This window comes from Camelina sativa, chromosome 12 (genome assembly GCF_030686135.1).
Source record: "Camelina sativa cultivar CO46 ecotype springtype chromosome 12, ASM3068613v1".
In the NCBI taxonomy this organism is placed as follows: Eukaryota; Viridiplantae; Streptophyta; class Magnoliopsida; order Brassicales; family Brassicaceae; genus Camelina; species Camelina sativa.
The window spans coordinates 29751881-29772611 of NC_141891.1; the positions used below are offsets into that span (position 1 = coordinate 29751881).

At 39.6% G+C, this 20731-nt stretch overlaps 1 pseudogene; it reads right to left on the reverse strand.

Annotated features, from left to right (window-relative positions):
* Nucleotides 1–3161: 3161 nt before the first annotated feature.
* LOC147931071 (uncharacterized) lies at nucleotides 3162–5881 on the reverse strand (annotated as a pseudogene).
* Nucleotides 5882–20731: the final 14850 nt, after the last annotated feature.

Sequence of the window (20731 nt, forward strand, 5' to 3'; positions counted from 1 at the left end):
GATTCAGCATGATAATGGTATTATGTTGAAACAAGAAAGGTATGCTGGGAAGATACTAGAGGAAGCAGGATTGAGAGAGTGCAATTCGGTTCTCACATCTATGGAGTCTGGCTTAAAGATGTCTAAGTCACTAGAAGAAGAAGGTGTTGAAGAGAGAGTGTACAGAAGGAATATTGGGTGTCTCAGATATCTGTTACACACGAGACCAGACCTCTCGTTTTGTGTAGGCGTGTTGAGTCGATATATGCGTGAGCCTAAGGTGTCTCACGGTGCAGCACTGAAGCAGATACTTAGATATTTGCGGGGAACACTTGCGTTTGGTCTGAACTATACTCGTTCGAAGAAAACAGAGTTAGTTGGTTACAGTGAAATCAGTTGTACTAAGCTTGATGACACTGATTTGGTTGGCTTCAGTGATAGCAGCCACAACGTTGATGAGGACGATGGGAAGAGCACCACAGGTCACATCTCTTACTTTAACCATTGTCCGATCACTTGGGGCTCACAAAAGCAGGAAACCGTGGCGATGTCTTCTTGCGAGGCGGAGTTCATGGCGGTTACAGATGCGGCGAAGCAGGCCATTTGGCTTCAGGAACTTCTTGGGGAGATAACAGGACGGAAGAATGAGAAGGTGCTAATAAGGATTGATAACAAGTCTACCATTGCTCTTTCTAAAAATCCTGTTTTTCACGGTAGAAGTAAACACATTCACCGTCGTTACCATTTCAACCATGAATGTGTTGAAAATGGACTAGTGGAGGTGGAGCATGTACCTGGGAGTAGGCAGAAGGCTGATATACTCACAAAAGCTCTGGGAAGGATCAAGTTCTTGGAGATGAGAGAACTTGTTGGTGTTAAGGACACAGCTAAAGAAGAGATCAAGCTTAAGGGGGAGATTGTTAGCTTAAGATTGAAAGAGAAGAAACATTAATTAAGAGATAAGGGTAATCCTACCAAGTTATGGAATAGGATTAGCTCTAGGTTATTTAGGAGTTATCTGAATAACTAGTCCAAATAGAGTTAGGATTTGGTGTTAAACTTATCTATCTATATATAAGGAGGTGTCAAGGTTGTGACACAACTTATGAGAGATTAGAGAGTTTAAAAAGCTTTAGTTTTTGAGTCAGTTTTCTAAAGCAATAAAGGTTTTCCAAGAGAGTTTGTTCTTGTGATATTGTGTGTCTCAACTAAAGCAATAAAGCAATAAAGGTTTTCCAAGAGAATTCAATAACCCTTTCATATTAATCTCTGGGGTCTCAACTAAGTTAAGCATATTAGCATACAACTTATTTTCTTCAAAAACTCTGATAAAAAAACCTCTCACTAAAAGTTAAATTGCATTTACCGAGACAAAAGTTCTGATATGCATCTTTGTTAAGCTTGAGATTGCTAGGTATTCAGAATATTTGTGTTATTGATCTTGAACAATTACATCCCGTATATATACCCAACTTGGATGATAGTCTCTCAAACGGAAGACGTCCTAGTGCCTTAGTAAAATTATAACCAATCTGATTGTGAGTACCGACATGAACCATTGTTAGTGTACCATCCTGAACTGCATCTTGAACAGCATGACAATCAGACTCGTTATGTTTAGTACGCTCATGAAACACCGGATTAGACGAGATATGTATAGCAGCCTCACTGTCACAAAACAAATGAACCGGCTGAGACTGAGGACAACCCAAATCGACAAACAGTTTTTGAAGCCATAAAATTTCCGTCAATGCATTTCTCATGGAACGATACTCAGCTTCCGCAGATGAGTGAGACACCTTGTCTTGCTTCTTTGTTTTCCAAGAAATAGGTGAACCACCTAAAAACATGAAAAAACCACTTAATGACCATCGTGAAAGAGGACAAGAGTTATAGTCGGAGTCACAATACGCTGTAAGAGTTAAATCCGGATCAGAACTCAAGAGTATGCCTTGACCCGGAGTACCCTTTAAATATCTCACAACACGGAGTGCAGCTTCCAAATGATCAACCCGCGAAGCCTTCATGAACTGGGAAAGAAGCTGAACAGAGAATGACAGTTCTGGTCGCGTAGTAAGAAGATAAATAAGACGTCCTACCAAACGTCTATACACCTCTGGATTGGGAAGAAAATCACTCTTACACAAACCCAATTTATGATTCTCTTCCATTGGTATTGGTGAGGGCTGACAACCAAGAAGACCAACTTCGGTCACAATGTCGAGAACATATTTCCGTTGAGATAAATAGATACCCTCAGAACTCCGAGCAATCTCAATCCCAAGAAAATATTTTGCCTTACCCAAATCTTTCATGTGAAAACAACGACCCAAATACTCTTTAAAACGCTTAAGCATGTGAGAATGATTCCCACTAACCAGCAAATCATCAACATAGATAAGAACCCAAATCTCAACACCATTCTTGGAGTATATAAAAAGAGAATAATCCTCATACGACTCAACAAAACCAAACCGTATCAACGTAGTAGTAAGCTTAGCAAACCAGCAGCGCGGAGCTTGCTTAAGTCCATACAAGGACTTATGAAGACGACAAACTTTATTTGGAGCAGAATGACGAAAACCCACGGGGAGCTTCATATAAACCTCTTCATCGAGATCACCATGTAAAAACGCATTGTGTACCTCCATTTGATGAGCCTCCCAATGTTTAGCACCAACTAGACGGAGTAAACTACGAACAGTAGTCATCTTCACAACTGGAGCAAATGTCTCATTATAATCTTCACCTTCTACTTGACGATTACCACAAGCAACCAATCTAGCCTTATAACGTTCTAAAGAACCATCAGCATTATATTTAATTTTGAACACCCACTTATTGTCGATAGCAACTTTTCCCGGAGGTAAATCGACAATGCTCCACGTACCACTGTCTTCCATAGCTGAAATCTTGGTGCCGCAAGCATTAGTCCAACGAGGATCTTGCATGGCTTGTTTAAACGAGGTCGGTTCAACACCATCCATAACTGCTGCCAAAAACACACGATGGGCAGGAGAAAAATTGTCATCTGAGATATAGTTTGTTAGAGGATAAGGAGTATGCGTACCTTGGACCATAGACGAAGAGCCTGATACAAAGTCGGGTGAGTCGTGATGGGGTTCAGGAAGACAACAAGCTGAATAGGTGACATAATCATGCAACCGAACAGACTGAAACTTTTAGCACCATCCTCGGCCTAGCTCATCATCACCGGTAGATGAGACAGCAACATTATCAGTAGGAACGGTATGGTCAGGTACCGCAGACGTTCGCGCATTTATATCTTCAGGCACAGGCACAAGAGATTCACGGGTGGGAGAACCAGCATTAGAAGGCACCGAAATAATATCACTCACCACATGTGAGTCATTAGTGACATCTTGACTCTCCCTGTCGTCATGCGTAGGAGCAAGATGAATTAACCAATCTTCATCTAGCACATCACTAGTGACATTTAAGTGCGATGATGGAGGATCACCAGTTCGTACTGCAAAAGGAAACTGATCCTCTTGAAAAATCACATCACGGGAGACTAAAACTTCGTTGGTGTCAAGATCATAAACTTTCCAGCCTTTCTTACCAAAAGTATAACCCACAAATATACATTTGCGACTCCGCTCTCCAAATTTGTCTTTATCATGATCACGCCGATGTGTATAACATGATGCTCCAAACACTTTGATATGATCGTAAGAAGGTTTTTCCCCATAAAGAAGCTCATACGGAGTTCTGTTTTGAAGGACCTTCGTAGGAGTACGGTTAATGAGATATGTGGCTGCCAGAATTGCTTCTCCCCAAATCGAAACCGGGAGACTAGCTTGAAAAAGAAGAGACCGAGCAACATTCAAAATGTGGCGATGTTTCTGTTCTACCCATCCATTCTGCTGCGGAGTAGCCACACATGATGTTTGATGAATATTACCTTTGCTCTTAAAAAACTTTTTAAGGCACAAAAACTCCATACCATTGTCACTCCGAACCATACGGACAGGTTTATTAAACTGCCGTTCAGTGTAGGCACACAATTTTCAATAACATGACAAACTTCTGATTTTTCTAGCAAGAGATGTGTCCACACCGCTCTAGAAAAATCATCAACGATAGTCAAAAGTTATAAAGCTCCACAAGAAGCCGAAACTCGGTACGTGCCCCAAACATCAACATGAATCAACGAAAAACATTCCTTTGCTTTATTATAACTATCAGAAAAAATTTCTCTTGTCTGCTTAGCTCTAAAACAAACGTCACAAGGATCAGAACTAGTCAAATTTAAAACACCGGAACTTAAAGGTAATGTAGATAAAACTGAAAACGCAGGATGCCCAAGCTGACGATGCCACAATGTAGAATCACACCTTGCTTCCACCTTGTTTACACGCACAGCATTCACATCCGTAACAAAATAAACCCCATCACGTTCTTCCCCGGCTCCAATCTGAGTCTTCGAAAAACGGTCCTGCACAACACACAAAGTATCAGTAAACAATGCAATACCACCAATCTGTTTTAGCAACTTCGAGACAAAAATCAGTGAACAATTGAGGTTCGGAACATATAAAACATTATGAAGAGTAAGGCGATTTGAAACATGGAAGACCCCCATGCTTTTCGAAATCGTTTTACTTCCATCGGCAAAACCAACGGAGCACACCGGAGTTGACGTAACATCGACAAGCATCTTAAGGTTTTCGGTCATATGGTGTGATGCTCCGGTATCAATAATGAGTTCTTCATGTATCTTTCCGGAAAATAACTTATCGGAGAGTTTGTCCGAACCAGAGATGGATTTCTCCGATGCCATCTTGCTTATTATTTGCCACTGTTCTTGAGTAAAACTTTGGGTATGACGAAGCATGAGGACTTGTTGCATGCACCACTGTTGCATACCCACGACCACGACCAGGAAAATTATTTCTTCCAGCTCCGCGACCTCCCCGACCAGAACCACGACCACCTTTGTTACAATCCGACCACCACTCTGGATATCCAACTATCTCCCAACAGAAATCTTTTTCATGGCCAGATCGACCACAGTGAGAACAGAGGAGGTTACGTTCCCTATTCTTGTTGTTACCGGGAGGAAAAACAGAGCGAGTTGCAAGGCTCGAAGCTTCACCTACTTCGTTTCCACCAACATTCATAGAAGACGGCTCTTGTTGCAATGAGTCTCGTCGAGTGGTAAACCCCACAGCATCATACTGTTGCTCCTTTTTGTTTGATGTAAGTCTCTGCTCATCACGAATAGCCTTGGAATAAGCTTGTGCCAAATCAGGTAGTGGATCAGCATCAACGATCTGACATATGACATTCCCAAAATGATACTCATCAAGCCCCAGAATAAACTGATGAACTTTCTCATCTTCTCTGTCCACATCAATTTTAGCAGCAGCACCACAAGTACAAGCGGGAAGTTGACGGTACCGTTGCAGTTCATCCCACAAGTTCACAAGTCGACCATAGTAGTCCATCACGGATTGTCCTTCTTGTCTACACGAAGCTAACTGAGATACAATCTGGTGAATTCGAACCTTGTTCCCAACTGAGAATCGGTTCTTCAAGTTTTCCCACAAATCAGATGCATCTTCAATAAACGACACCGTAGATCTCACACGCGGAGTAATTGATGTACGCAACCAGCCAACAACCATCGAATTCACACTTGTCCATGACTCCAAATCAGAACAACTCTCACGTGGTTTAGTGATTGTGCCATCGACAAAACTAATCTTCCTCTTGGCTCGCAGAGCATTAAACATCTCTGTAGCCCACTCAGAATATTATCTCCTGTCAACATGACGGAAGATATCATAGACCCGGGATTATCTGCAGAGGACAGAGTATAAGGCATGACTATGGTAGAGTCAGAGGCCTTTGAAACAATTACTTTTTCTTCTGCCATCGTGATCGATTTCAGAATAAACCAAACGAAACAGTAGAGAAACGAGAGAAAAGAAACAGGTCTTGAAAACCAAAAAAACAGAGACGAGAGAAACAGAGACAAAAACGAGAGAAACTAGATTTAAGAGTTTGGCTCTGATACCATGTTAAGCTTGAGATTGCTAGGTATTCAAAATGTTTGTGTTATTGATCTTGAACAATTACATCCCGTATATATACAAAGACAGACTCAAATATACTAGACTTGAGGACCAAGTTATATAACTTCCTAAACTATCTTAGAGTATATTACAATATAACATAAATATGTAAATATATATTCCAATAATCTTCAACCATTCAGTGAAATCACTGATGCTATAGCAATCGGAGTAGCTCTCTATTTCTAGAATCTATGACGGCGGAAAACTCATTTAGTGATTATCTTTTCCATTTTCTTATGTTGGATGATTCATAAAATTTTACCCAAGAGATGTACTACTCTAAAACAAGAGATGTCAGTGATTCCATTTCTTCTAAAAGCTTCTTGAAACATCTCAAGTTTCGAGCAGTCTGAGAGAACCAAGAGTTTCCACTTTCCAATGACTTTGAACCATTTAAAGTTCCTTACAACTAGAAGTTAGAACAAAACATATAAACTATTTAACGATACGACAACAAAACTTTACAAGTGAAGAAAGAAATCAACTTGAGTTCTGCAATAGTCACATAAGGTAACCAGTTGTAGAACTAGCAAAGTTGTTTTCCCTTTTCACAAATTATACAAAGTTCTATTTGCACTCCACAAGTTATTACTTATTAGTGTTGCATATACAAATCATAACAAATACATTTTTTTACAAAATATATGCTTCAGGGATTTACTCTCTTATAAAAACAATAAATTCATATATGCTTGGTGTATAGAGTAAAAAGGTAACAAGTTTGTAAAAATTCCGACTTATCTGCTGGTCAATCTTTTTCCATAGCCTTTTCACCGATAGGGTGAGGAGGGTGAGGATGATGAAGAGCAGGGGTCTTCTATACTATCGGAGAAGTATAACAAGTGTCAAGAAACCGATCGCCCCCAGAATTGTCCTTAAACCCATTCTCATTTTTTTGAAACCCAAATCAGTACAAGATTAAAAACAAAAACAAAAATAATAAACCACATGCAAATAATAATATTGGACATTCTATTGTGGGCTATATGCTTGCCTGTTGGGTCTGTGATAGCTATCCTTGATATATTTGGGGCATTTTTATTATCTTTGTGTGGTCATGAGGTATTCCGGTGAGAGAATATGTGGTTGGTAGGATATTGTAATGTTTATGCGAGTCACAGGAGGGAGACCTGGTTAGGGATAGGACTCAAACGTGTTTAGAATTGTTTGCTCTAAGAACAGTTTAGTTCTCCTAGAACCGTCATACTATGATACTTTGTGGCTTGAGAGTAAGATTGATATATCAACTTCAGATGACGATCTGGGGGCGCGTCGTAGGGTGGCAACCCGAGAGACGAGTATTGAACTTCCTTTATACATATATATGACATGTAGGCTTAGGCCCGATGATGAGCCAAAATTATGGCATGTAGGCTCAGGTCTGATGAGGAGCCAATAAAAACTCTAGGTTGAGACCTATGAGTAAGAAAAGTCCAAAAGTCAAGAGAAAATAATGCCTGAAACGTGAGTCTATCATCTAGAGGTAACCTCCGTAGATCGGTTGAAAGAAGTGCAGATGTGGAGATTTGAGGATGAATCTATGTTGGTGGAGAGAATTGTAACACCCGCTTTCTAAAATTAGGATTGTGAGATGTGAAGCAAACCAAAGGACTAAATTTTAATTGATTTTGGTTTACTACTAAACAAACCAAAAGCCCCTAATCTCCTCCATAAGTCTAGACCTTGCTTTTCACCGGAGGGATTCGAAAGTTAACGGTTCGTTTTGATTTCGTGGTTTCACCTGTGAGATTGTTCTTTTATGTTTTTCCTTGCAGTTTGGTTTCAATGTTTCTTTGTTGTTGTGATTGGTTGTAGGGGTGAGTTTGGTTGTTTCTAGCAATTGGAGAGTTTCTCTTCTGGTTGTAGTTATTTTCTTGAATCGCTTTTGTTAAGGTGAGTGCGTGACCATGAGCTTATTTGAGCGATTGGGTTTTATGACTTGTTTTGTATGATGATGTGTAGCTGTGGGGAATGTGTTATTAAGAATTCTGTCTAATGGCTACTTTGTTATGTTTTATTTGTGGTTATACTCTTGATTTGTTTGTGTGTATAGCTCGTAGATGAGAGGATCGTCTCACTGGGTATTTCTGGTAATACTCACGTATCTCATTGTATTTGTGGTGCAAGTAGAGGCAAAGTGACCATGAGATCATGACAATGAAGAGGAGGATGATCAGGGACTTAGTTGTTATGCTTTGGTTTCTGCTACATTGTTAGAATTGGAATGTTGATGAAAGAACCATGGTTTAATTTGCTAGCTCTTTGCCTATGATTCTGCTTAACTGTTGGTTTAATATGATTGATATTTTCACGGCTTATTTTTGTGATCTGATTCTCTGAATATTTAAATAAATATTTTAGATTATTTATTTATTAAGTTTTATTTTTTATTTTTCAAAAAATGGGTCGGATTGTTTCATTTCCTTGTAGTGATTTGGCTGCAAATAGTTTGGAGATATTGTGACATGGAATTTAGAAACATCATGTGGAACTGTAACAATGTTACGTTGGCTATGATTTTGATCAAGAAGTTATAGATTTCTGCTAGGTCATGGATGATCTTCTTGACAGTGATTTGGCTAATAGTCACATATTACCAACACAACATTTGCAAATTTGACAAATACCAACACAATTATCACCATCCGAATCATCCCACAAATGTGTTTAGTACAATATAATACTCTAAGAGACGCATCGATCCTTGCTACCATGGCCAAATATTTTGTGTCAAGTGATATGACTTAGGTAGATTTATCATTGGGTTTGTTAGAATTATAGTACATTTTTGAAACATAATTGTTAAAAACATACATTCACTATTTATAATTTGTAAAATAGGAAGTGTGAGATAGAGATTAGTAGAGATAGAAATGTGAGTGGGACAGAGGAGATGAGGGAACATTACTGAAATGCCCTGTTTGATGGTTTTGAGAAAGAAAGAGGAGAGAATAAGAGTGGGAAGGAGGATATTGATTTTTTTTCTGTTTTTTATTTTCTACGTTTCTTTCTCTCTTTCTCTTTGTAGATATATCATTATTATATCTTTTTTTCAATCACATTCCTCTTTTTTTTATTATTCAAATATTTATTAATATATTTTTTGTTTCCATTTTTTCCACATACAAAAGATCCATGTTTATTTCTTTATAATTTGATATGCATTTTGTTTTAATGATTTCAAATATATTTCATATATATTTTTTATTAACTATTTTTTAATTAACTATTTTATCATTTGTCCAGCAATATTTGTGTACGGTTTAAATCACTCAACATGTTGGATAGATTCAAACCGTCGAGCAATATTTGTGTACGGGTTAAATCATCTATCATGTTGGATAGATTCAAACCGTCAAGTAAATATTTTTGTATGGTTTAAACAATCTAACATATTGGATAGGTTCAAACCGTCCAATAATATTTATGTACGGGTTAAACCGTACAACATGTTGGATATATTCACACCATCCAGAAATATTGAGAACGGTTTAAACCATCCAACATATCGGATAGATTGAAACCGTCCAAAAAAATTTTGTGTACGATTTACACCATCCAGCATGTTGGATAGGTTCACACCGTCCAACAATATTTGAGTACGGTTTAATCATCCAGCTTAATAAGGTGTACGGATACAAAAGATGTATATAATAAAGAGATAATAGGAAAAAAACATGTTTTTATTACAATTATTCGATATGTTTTAAAAATTGCTAGGCTCTAGTCGGGCGGTCGAAGAGAGTCTAGCGATTATTTGATTAATCGGGAACTAGTTTTAGGATATTTTTAATATTTTTATAATTAATATTAAAATTTGCAATTTTGGTGGTTATATACTTCATTTGCGTGTAATTCGGTAGAAACTTAAACAGCACAGTTGGTTAGTATCCCATTTACAGGGTCAAGTGTCATAGTTTGACGCATGAGATGTCCTTTTTGTGTGTTTCACCCTATTTCTTTGCACCTGCAACCCTAATTCATGGTCGCCGGTCATTAATTTTCTATCGATTTCTTCTTTATTTCTAACTGTTTTTGATAACCAAACATTAGATCCAACATCTAGCATCCTATTTTCTGCAAAAAAAAATTCATTTTTTAGTTTTTCTGATTTTACAACCGATTTCTATAAAATTCTGGCGGAGCATCGCCTCGACGGCCGCGTTTATAAACAGGAAGTAAGTTTAAGAATCAGAGTCATATACGACGAAGTTGTCAAGAGAATTCAGAGTCATAAATGGGGTTTTGTGGAACAAATGAAGAAAAGGAATAAACTCATATTTTTAATATTAACTAGATTCAGACCTGCACGTACATGCGGGATGATTTCAAAAACTAAGTTTGCTTAATAATATATTAAGTATATATGAAGTTATGTAACATCCGCGAACCAATTTTTATGGTTTTGGTGTGGGTGTCGATCGACACCCTTGGTGTATCGATCGACACCATGTTTTCCGGTTTGGTCTGGTTTGTTTTAATTGTTGTTTGGTTCGGTTTGGTTCAATTAAAATCCCTAATCGTGTTTATAAGTGCTAAACGACAAATTGAGGGTTTTGGGAAAGAGTTGTGTCGCTGTTGAGTGAGAAAAGAGAGAAAAAGGAGAGAAATCATTTCTGTGAATTTCTGGGCTTGTTCTTGGTGTTTTGGGAGAGATCTGAGGCTGTAGAAGGGATAGCTGTTGCTAGGAACGAAGAAGAAGCTCCTGGAGGTGTTGTTCCATCGATTTCTCAACCCCAATCTTCTGTTCTTGAGGTGAGTGCTTGACCATGGTTGATCTAAACATGAGATCTCTCTTGTTTGGGTGTTTTCTTTGTTGTTTGTGTTGTTTTGTTGCTTGGGTTCGTTGCTTTTGTGATTCCCAGTGATTTCCGAGGTAATTGGGTGGGTTTGGGACGGATTCGAGATGATTTGGAAGGAGAGTTCGACGTTCGGGTTCGTGCATATCGTATATGCAGAAGAGGCATCGATCGACACTCTAGGAGCGTCGGTCGACACCATTTGGTGGAGCATCGGTTGACACCCTTGTGGCATCGGTCGACACCTTTTGGTTGAACATCGGTCGACACTCTCTTGTAGCATCGGTCGACACCAGTCTCAACCGAGACTTGTTTTTCCTGGTTTGATGTATTGCTTGTGTTTTGTTTGCTTGCTTAACTTGAGGGTCTCATATGCTTGTGTGTATAACCTAGTAGATGGGAGGACGGCCTCACTAAGTATTTATGATAATACTTACGCATCTCAATTGTTGTTTGTGGTGTGCAGGTAAAGGAAAAGTGTGATCGTGGAATCAAAGGCGATGAGGAGGAGGATGTTCTAGAGGCTTGATTGATTGTGGTCTAGCTATTGTTAGGTTGCTAGTTTTGAGAGGATAGATGTTGGAACCTTGCCATTTCATTGTTGGTTGGATTATTGCATTATTGATTATTGGTTTATTTATGTTGGATTTCTTATTGGATTAATGGAATGGTTTTCTTTGGTTATCCACGGTTGTTGATTGTTGTTAGGATGTTAGTGGGTATGGGACCACTAGTGAATTATATTATATATAAAAAAAAAAAAAGGGTTGTTTCATTTTGGTATCAGAGCCCTTACGGTTCTAGGTCTAGGGGTTCATTGTGCTTTTGCTGTTGATGTTTAGGATTCCATGCTATGGTTGATTGTGTGAGTTGGTCAATTGTGTGTGGCATGAAGTCCTAGAACATCCTCTTCGAGCCGGTTTTGTGATTCCTTAGTAAGTTGTGTTCTTGTGTTATTAGTACTATTTGTTGCTTAGCCTTCTGTTCTTGTTGGTACAAATGGTTAGAGGTGAGGATGCTGTTGGTCGCAGTCGTGGTCGTGGTCGTGGGCGTGGTCGTGGTCATGGTCGGCGACGAGGTCAGGTTCCTGAGTCCAGTGTGAGTGTGACCCAGAGCATGGCCAGTGAGGAGGTAACGGAGTCACAGGTTCATCCTAGTGTGTCTGGAGACCAGGCTGGTTTGGGTGACGGCAGGGCGGATGGGCCCGGTGTTGGTCACGGTGTTGCCCCGGGTGTGGGGGTTGCAGCTGAGGGTGCTCCGGGCAGGGAAGATGTCTTGATGGACTTGCTAGCTCAGGTTTTGCAGCGACTTCCAGCAGTAGTGCCGCCAGTGGTTGGTGGGCAGGATCCAGTAGTGCCGCCAGTAAGTGGTGGGCAGGTTCCGGTAGTGCTGCCAGTGGATGGTGGGCAGGTTCCAGTAGTGCCGCCAGTGGTTGGTAGGCAGGTTCCAGCGGTGCAGCCTGTGGCGGGTTTGCAGGCAGGTGTGCAGCCGTGGGCTGAGGTAGTGGATGCTCAGTATGTGCAGATGATGGAGCAGCTGCGGCGAGTGGGAGCGGGGTATTTCTCAGGAGGTACCGATCCGAGTGTAGCGGATGAGTGGAGAGAGCGGATGGAGGATCTTTTCCTTTCGCTTAGGTGTCCCGACCAGTTCAGGGTGGATCTGGCAGTGTTTTACTTGTCAGGAGATGCACGTGTGTGGTGAAGGTCGGTGACAGCACGGAGGGTGCAGCGGGGTATGTCTTGGGGAGATTTTGTGAGGGAGTTTAACTCCAAGTATTTTCCTCAGGAGGCTCTTGATCGTATGGAGGCACGGTTCTTGGTCGAAAGCGGGCGGCTTCGGCTCAGGAGCAGGATATGGAGGCGTTGGTAGGTGAGATTAGTGCATTGCGTTTGTGTGCTATCTCACATGAACCTTTGGGTTTGGAGGCAGCTGATCGAGCGAATTTGTTGAGCAGAGTGCGGTTAGCCCAGGGGAGCGATGAGGGGCTGGTGAATGCCTCTAAGGCTGCGGGTTCAGAGTATCAGGTTTCTGCTAATGGTACTATCCTTGTGCATGGTCGGGTTTGTGTGCCCAAGGGTGAGGATTTGAGGCAGGAAATACTGAGAGAGGCTCATTCGAGCAAGTTCTCTATTCATCCAGGGGCGACCAAGATGTACCGTGACCTCAAGCGGTATTATCACTGGGTCGGGATCAAGAATGACATAGCTGACTGGGTGGCGAAGTGTGATACTTGCCAGCTGGTGAAGGCGGAGCATCAGGTTCCTGGTGGTTTATTACAGAGTTTGCCCATTCCGGAGTGGAAGTGGGATTTGATCACGATGGACTTCGTGGTGGGTTTGCCTGTGTCGAGGACGTTTGATGCGATATGGGTCATTGTGGACCGTTTGACTAAGTCTGCGCATTTTCTGGCCATCAAGAAAACTGATGGAGCAGCGGTTTTGGCCAGGAAGTACGTGAGGGAGATAGTCAGATTGCATGGGGTGCCTGCTAGTATTGTGTCTGATAGAGATTCCAAGTTCACTTCGGTGTTCTGGAGGGCGTTTCAGGCAGAGATGGGCACGAAGGTGCATATGAGTACAGCCTATCATCCTCAGACGGACGGTCAGTCAGAGAGGACGATCCAGATTTTGGAGGATTTACTGAGGATGTGCGTGTTAGACTGGGGTGGTCATTGGGCAGATCATTTGAGCTTGGTGGAGTTTGCTTACAACAACAGCTACTAGGCTTGTATTGGGATGGCTCCTTATAAGGCTTTGTATGGGAGGCCGTGTCGTACACCGTTATGTTGGACTCAGGTGGGGGAGAGGAGCATATATGGTGCGGATTTTGTTCAGGAGACCTCGGAGAAGATTCGGGTTCTGAGGCTGAACATGAGGGAGGCTCAGGATCGGCAGAAGAGCTATACTGATAAGAGGAGAAAGGATCTTGAGTTTCAGGTTGGTGATAGAGTGTATCTCAAGATGGCCATGTTGCTGGGTCCGAACAGGTCATTGACAGAGACTAAGTTGAGTCCGAGGTACATGGGTCCGTTCAGAGTGGTTGAGCGGGTGGGACCAATGGCATACCGGCTGGAGTTGCCTAAGGTTATGCGTGCGTTCCACAAGGTATTTCATGCGTCGATGCTGAGGAGGTGTCTTCACGAGGGTGACCGTTGTTGCCTAAGATTCCTGAGGATCTTCAGCCCAACATGACGTTGGAGGCGAGGCCGTTGAGGGTACTCGGGAGGAAGGTCAAGGAACTTCGGAAGAAGAAGATTCCTTTGATGAGAGTCCTGTGGGACTGTGATGGAGTAGAGGAGCAGACTTGGGAGCCCGAGGCGAGGATGAAGGCAAGGTTTAAGAAGTGGTTTGAGAAGCAGGCCGCGACTTGAGCTTGTCTAGCCGGGTCCGAGTTGTAGTCCGTGGCTGGAGCGGGTACGGAGTATTCCAGCCCATCTCTCTTGATACTTGGTCGCTTAGGGGTGGTTGGTTGTGCGACTAAGTACCAAGATGAGGTGGTGTTCGGGATGCTGATTGATGAATTGGATTGTTGTATCTTATTTTTCTATTGTATTTTCGTTGAGGTTGTAACGAATATGACATTTTTTTGAGATTAATAAGATGAGTATTTTTCTTTATGATGACTGTTGTTGTCATGGGAAGAAGAGAAATAGCTCGGGTTCTATTTTTGGAAGTTTCCATAAATAGAAAGTTTCCACAAAAGGAAGGTTTCCAGAATTAGAAAGTTTCTAAAAAGAGAATTTTTGTGGGAAGTGTTGAGGTAGATCTAGCCGGGAGATACTCGATGGGATCAGATTTGTTTTGCTCAAGGCCGTGTGGGCCCAACTCATGTGATACCGATAGCTCGATGGACTTTGTGGCCAGAGAGTGGGAGTGGTATGAGGCTTCGGATGACGATCCGAGAGCGCGCTCGAGGGTGACGACCCAAGAGCGGGATATTTGAGACTCCCTGGATACCGTAGCTGTGAGCCGCGGCTTGGCAGTGAGCCGGTATGTCTCGAGGGTTGCGACCCGAGAGCAGGGGGAGTGTGTGTGAGTGACTTCCTGGATGTCGTAGCTTAAGGCGGATGGCCTGATAGCGAGCCGGCATGATTCGTTGGTTGCGACCACGGACGGAGGAAGCACTGAGTTATGAGCAAATAGTGTTTTTGATGCGAGTATATTGGCTAGAGGGAGACCTCCTGGTTCAGTCGGAGGTGTGCGGGCTGTTGCGACAGTGCACGGGAAACCTTGGCTGACGGTATTTAGTCCGGTCGGGGACGTGCGGGCCGTGTTGACGGTGGCACGGGGGTCCTTGACGGATGGACGGTGTTGCGGGATTCGAGGACGAATCCTTGTTGGTGGGGGAGAATTGTAACATCCGCGAACCAATTTTTATGGTTTTTGTGTGGGTGTCGATCGACACCCTTGGTGTATCGATCGACACCATGTTTTCCGGTTTGGTCCGATTTGTTTTAATTGCTGTTTGGTTTGGTTTGGTTCAATTAAAATCCCTAATCGTGTTTATAAGTGCTAAACGACAAATTGAGGGTTTTGGGAAAGAGTTGTGTCGCCGTTGAGTGAGAAAAGAGAGAAAAAGGAGAGAAATCGTTTCTGTGAATTTCTGGGTTGTTCTTGGTGTTTTGGGAGAGATCTGAGGCTGTAGAAGGGATAGCTGTTGCTGGGAACGAAGAAGAAGCTCCTGGAGGTGTTGTTCCATCGATTTCTCAACCCCAATCTTCTGTTCTTGAGGTGAGTGCTTGACCATGGTTGATCTAAGCATGAGATCTCTCTTGTTTCGGTGTTTTCTTTGTTGTTTGTGTTGTTTTGTTGCTTGGGTTTGTTGCTTTTGTGATTCCCAGTGATTGTAATTGGGTGAGTTTGGGACGGATTCGAGATGATTTGGAAGGAGAGTTCGACGTTCGGGTTCGCGCAGATCGTGTCTGCAGAAGAGGCATCGATCGACACTCTAGGAGCATCGGTCGACACCATTTGGTGGAGCATCGGTCGACACCCTTGTGGCATCGGTCGACACCTTTTGGTTGAGCATCGGTCGACACTCTCTTGTAGCATCGGTCGACACCAGTCTCAACCAAGACTTTTTTTTCCTAGTTTGATGTATTGCTTGTGTTTTGTTTGCTTGCTTAACTTGAGGGTCTCATATGCTTGTGTGTATAACCTAGTAGATGGGAGGACGGCCTCACTAAGTATTTATGATAATACTTACGCATCTCAATTGTTGTTTGTGGTGTGCAGGTAAAGGAAAAGTGTGATCGTGGAATCAAAGGCGATGAGGAGGAGGATGTTCTAGAGGCTTGATTGATTGTGGTCTAGCTATTGTTAGGTTGCTAGTTTTGAGAGGATAGAACATTGTAGGATGTTGGAACCTTGCCATTTCATTGTTGGTTGGATTATTGCATTATTGATTATTGGTTTATTTATGTTGGATTTCTTATTGGATTAATGGAATGGTTTTCTTTGGTTATCTGCGGTTGTTGATTGTTGTTAGGATGTTAGTGGGTATGGGACCACTAGTGAATTATATTATATATAAAAAAAAAAGAAGGGTTGTTTCAAGTTATATTTGTAAATGTATCTTTTTTAGAAATGTTATCAACATTCAATATCCATATTCTACCAATTTTGTATTTGATTTGTTTTTCATTCGGTTTAGACAAAAACAATGATCGGTTTTGTTTTTGTTATCAACAAAGATAATCACATTAAAAAATAGTAAGAGAGATGTTGTATGTTATTTTGGGACAGTAAATACGTCACGTCTCTTATATGTTAAATTTTTATTTAACTATTTGATATTGTATATTTTAGTCCAACGAATAAGGAATATGTAAGAGATTCAAACATGCATGTATGTACAAAGTTTTATTGGTAGATATATTTATTTGATATAACATTTATAACATAAACTTAGATTGTTTTGCTTTCATAAAGTTGTTATCATTTAGATCGACATGATAGCTAACCCGGATCAAATATGATTAGGGTTAGTGATCAGCAAGTATTATGTTAAACTTGATAATCCACAAAAACGTATGCATAGTATTTACATATAAGAAATATATTGTGGGAAGTGTTTTTAGCCAAGTGGTTACAACACTATCTATGCGACCGATCTCATCGAAGTTCGACTTCACTAAGTCGTGTTACCCTACGTAGTAGGAATTGACTATATATCGGACATTTGTCAACGACAAATATATATATTGTATACGAAATTAGGTTTATGTTGATTCTATTTTAACCAAAAACTGTAAATTTTACCTGCACACTTGAAATTTATGAGCATTAATTAATAACAATATAAAAAATATAGAATCTTAATAGTTACTATTTATTCATTAAAACTATCCTTAACAATAAAAATCTAAACTTTTAACTTATAAAACGAAGATTCCTAAAATTTTCAGTTAGTATATATTTTGAAGGGAAAATTGGAAATAAAAGACATTTTTTTTGAAAAATGTCCATATACACTTTATTTTTGTAGGTTTGGTCATATAAGTTTTATAATAATCAAAACTCAGTTTTACAGTCATTTTTAAAAAACCAAAATAAGAAAAATATAAATATATTTTAAAAACTGTATTTATTTCCGAAAATAAGAAAACAAAATAGGAAACCTTTTTCTTTTGTTCAACCACAAAATAGGAAACCTAAACCTCTAATTGATTGAGAGATTTCTACAACCATCAAAACTCTTTTTTGTTTCTCCTCTTTTACCAAGTCGTTAAGAAAAAAAACTTCGGTGACATTGACGGCGGCGGCGACTGTCTTCCTTTTGTTGTCGCGATTCATCGACGGCGGTGAGTTTTTTCCCTCCTTTGCTCATCTGGGCGAAGCTTCATTCTTGTAAAAATGGTTTAAGAGATAATCAACTAGTGCACCCTAATCGATTAGGGTTTGTTTTAACACTTTTAAAATTTTCTACAAGACTTAGACAACGTTTTCTAAATTACGTAGAACGTAATCCTAACTATCAATTACGATCATACCTAAATATCCGATAAATATTTAGTTTCCTTTATTAAAGATTTACTTCCTATATTTAGTTGTCTCTAAAAGTTTCAGTGTATACATTCTTCTTTTCCGTAGTAGATATCTACTAAATTTCTCAGAGATAGAGTAAAAGGACTAAAACATATTCTAACATTTTCAGAGCATAGAGTAAATCGTAGAAGGATTGTACTAAAACGTTTAGAACATAGAGTAAACCGTAGAATACACACTCTGAATTTTGTAGAATTCAAAATTTCGGGCTACTAAACTATTTAGAACAGAAACTATTCCTGAAATTAGTATAACATGTACAAAAAATGTTAGAACACATCATCCTAAATTTTAGAACAGCAGAAAACGTTTTCTAAATTATTGATATCAAATTTTATCCATCAAAAAAACAACTTATACATTTATTTTTTGTAAAAAAATATATTACTTCTATTATTGTATATCTACTTATTTTTCTATATTTCACTTGTTATAACTTTTTAAATTTAGGTATATTAATTTGTATGGGTATTTTAGGTAAAAATGACAATTTTCAAAAAAAGGTGTAAATGGACAAAAAAAAATTTAGTGATCTTTTATTTCCAATTTTCCCTATTTTAAACTAATAATTTCGGAAATTTATGATATTCAAATTTTTGAGATACTAATGAATCTAAACTCCAAATTTATAGGAGGAATATGCAACTTTTTAAAATATTAAATTATGGTCAGATTATATATGACAATTAAAATAAATGTTATTATAATTGAAAATAAAATAGGAATTCAGATTAGTTTTTTTTTGTTTTTTCCAACCAAACATTTAAAATAAATTAAAAGGTGACTCCAAAGTTGGTTGCCCAAATTGGAGGAGTAGAGTTTACAAAAGAAATTTCAGAAACTAAAGATCTAGAAGAGCGGGCCAGGCAGTCTGCTCGCACGTTTGACGTCCTCGGTATCTGGGACAGGGTAAAGGAGGAGAAGGATGCTCTGAGGGCTTGGAAATCTTCTAGCAAATGTGAGAATGCTGGCCAATCGTCGGGTGCCTGGACCATCGCCACCAACTCGGAGCTATCATACTCAAAATTGGGACAATCTATCCCCACCGCCCAAAGAGACTCCATAGCCCATAACAAGGCTTGAAACTCCGAGTGAAGAGAAGAGGGACTATGTCGCAAACTGCGAGCTCCCATAAGTAGCGTCCTATCATCATTGTTACCATACCACCAACCCAAACCTTCCAACGGATCTGAACCTTTCCAGGAACCGTCAACCTGGCAGCGAGTCAAAGAATTTCTTTCCTCCATAGAAGACTGGGGAACTATGTAATTCTCAGAAACAGACTTGGCCTCCTCCCAAAGGAGCTTATCATTTGACGCCTGATTAATAATATCATTTGGCTCTGCCTCTATCCCTTGGAAGACCTTCTTATTCCTATCTTTCCAAATTGTCCACAAAATCCAAGGCAACATATAACCAATGCCAGGACCCCCCGAATGAGAAAAGGTGTCGGAATATAGGAAATCTAAATTTGAATACCCAGATCCAAAAGGGAAACCAGTCAAAGACAGCTGGACTGGAGATAACTCCCAAACCATACGCGAACGTGCACACTCAAAAAGAGCGTGATTGATAGTCTCTACCACAGAGCCACACCGTTGACACGTAACATCACACCGGATACCCCTCTGAGCGATCCGTTCCTTCACGGGAAGAGACCCAGACGCCACCTGCCAGAAAAAATGTTGAACCTTCGAGGGAACCTCAAGTTTCCAAGCTTTTGCTCGCAAGACTATGCACGTCGGCCCGTATTTGACATCTGTTTGGAATTCATATTAGTTTTTAGTTTTTTTTTCATTTTTTTCAATATCAATCTTGATAACCTCATTTGTTATGGAAAATTTCAAAGGACGTTCCAAAATTTTGGCTAGTTATCAAGTTGATGATTTAAATTTGATTAGTTTGCAAACAAAGATCCACTTGTTTATTTGACCAGGATCCAACGGGTCATAAATATACTTTTTTGCACTTTTCAAAAATATTCTACGCTTTAGTCAAATATTAAACAGAAACTGTGAATTTACAATATATTAATAAACAATTTATCTTTTATACCACACATATATATCTTACACTATGTGTGGATAGATGCATAAATCTACTATAAGATTACATGTTCTTTTCATCTATATAAGTCTAGAAACAGTAAAACCAATCACAAGTAAAGTAAATTATTCACATCAAGATTAAAGTCCCTTGATTTAGTTGATTATACTACTCCCTTTATGACCTTGCATGCTTGTCTTTCACACCTTCTATTCTGCAGTGTCAATTGTAAATCACTTTTAAAGGTCTTTCAATCATGCAAGTTCAAAAATCTGCTTAGACTACATATATATTATTTACTTGAGGGTTGTGTGTCAACAATAACATTATATTTTATTATACCATGTAATTTAGAGATTATATAATATATGAACTTAATTTATTATTGGTGTAGTGACTTACCTCTTCAATTGCTAATATCATCTTAATTGTTGCATCTTCTGCTTTATTTTTGCTTCTGGATACTCAAGATGTCATTGGGTTAATTTGTCTGGACAAAGATCTGAAACAAATCAATAAGTCATGTGAGAAAAATACCAGAAAAAAATATAATAATTTTAATGAAACTACAGAAACATCAGAAAATATATTTTATTAGAACTACAGAAATGAATATGAGTAATGGGTTTGTCAAGCAATATTTATACAAAAATAAATAAGCTATCACGATTTAGGTTTATAGGAAAATCTTTCATTATTAAAAATATTTTTTTTTAATAGTTATAGTTCCTAAAATTACACTGAAATATTTGGTTAG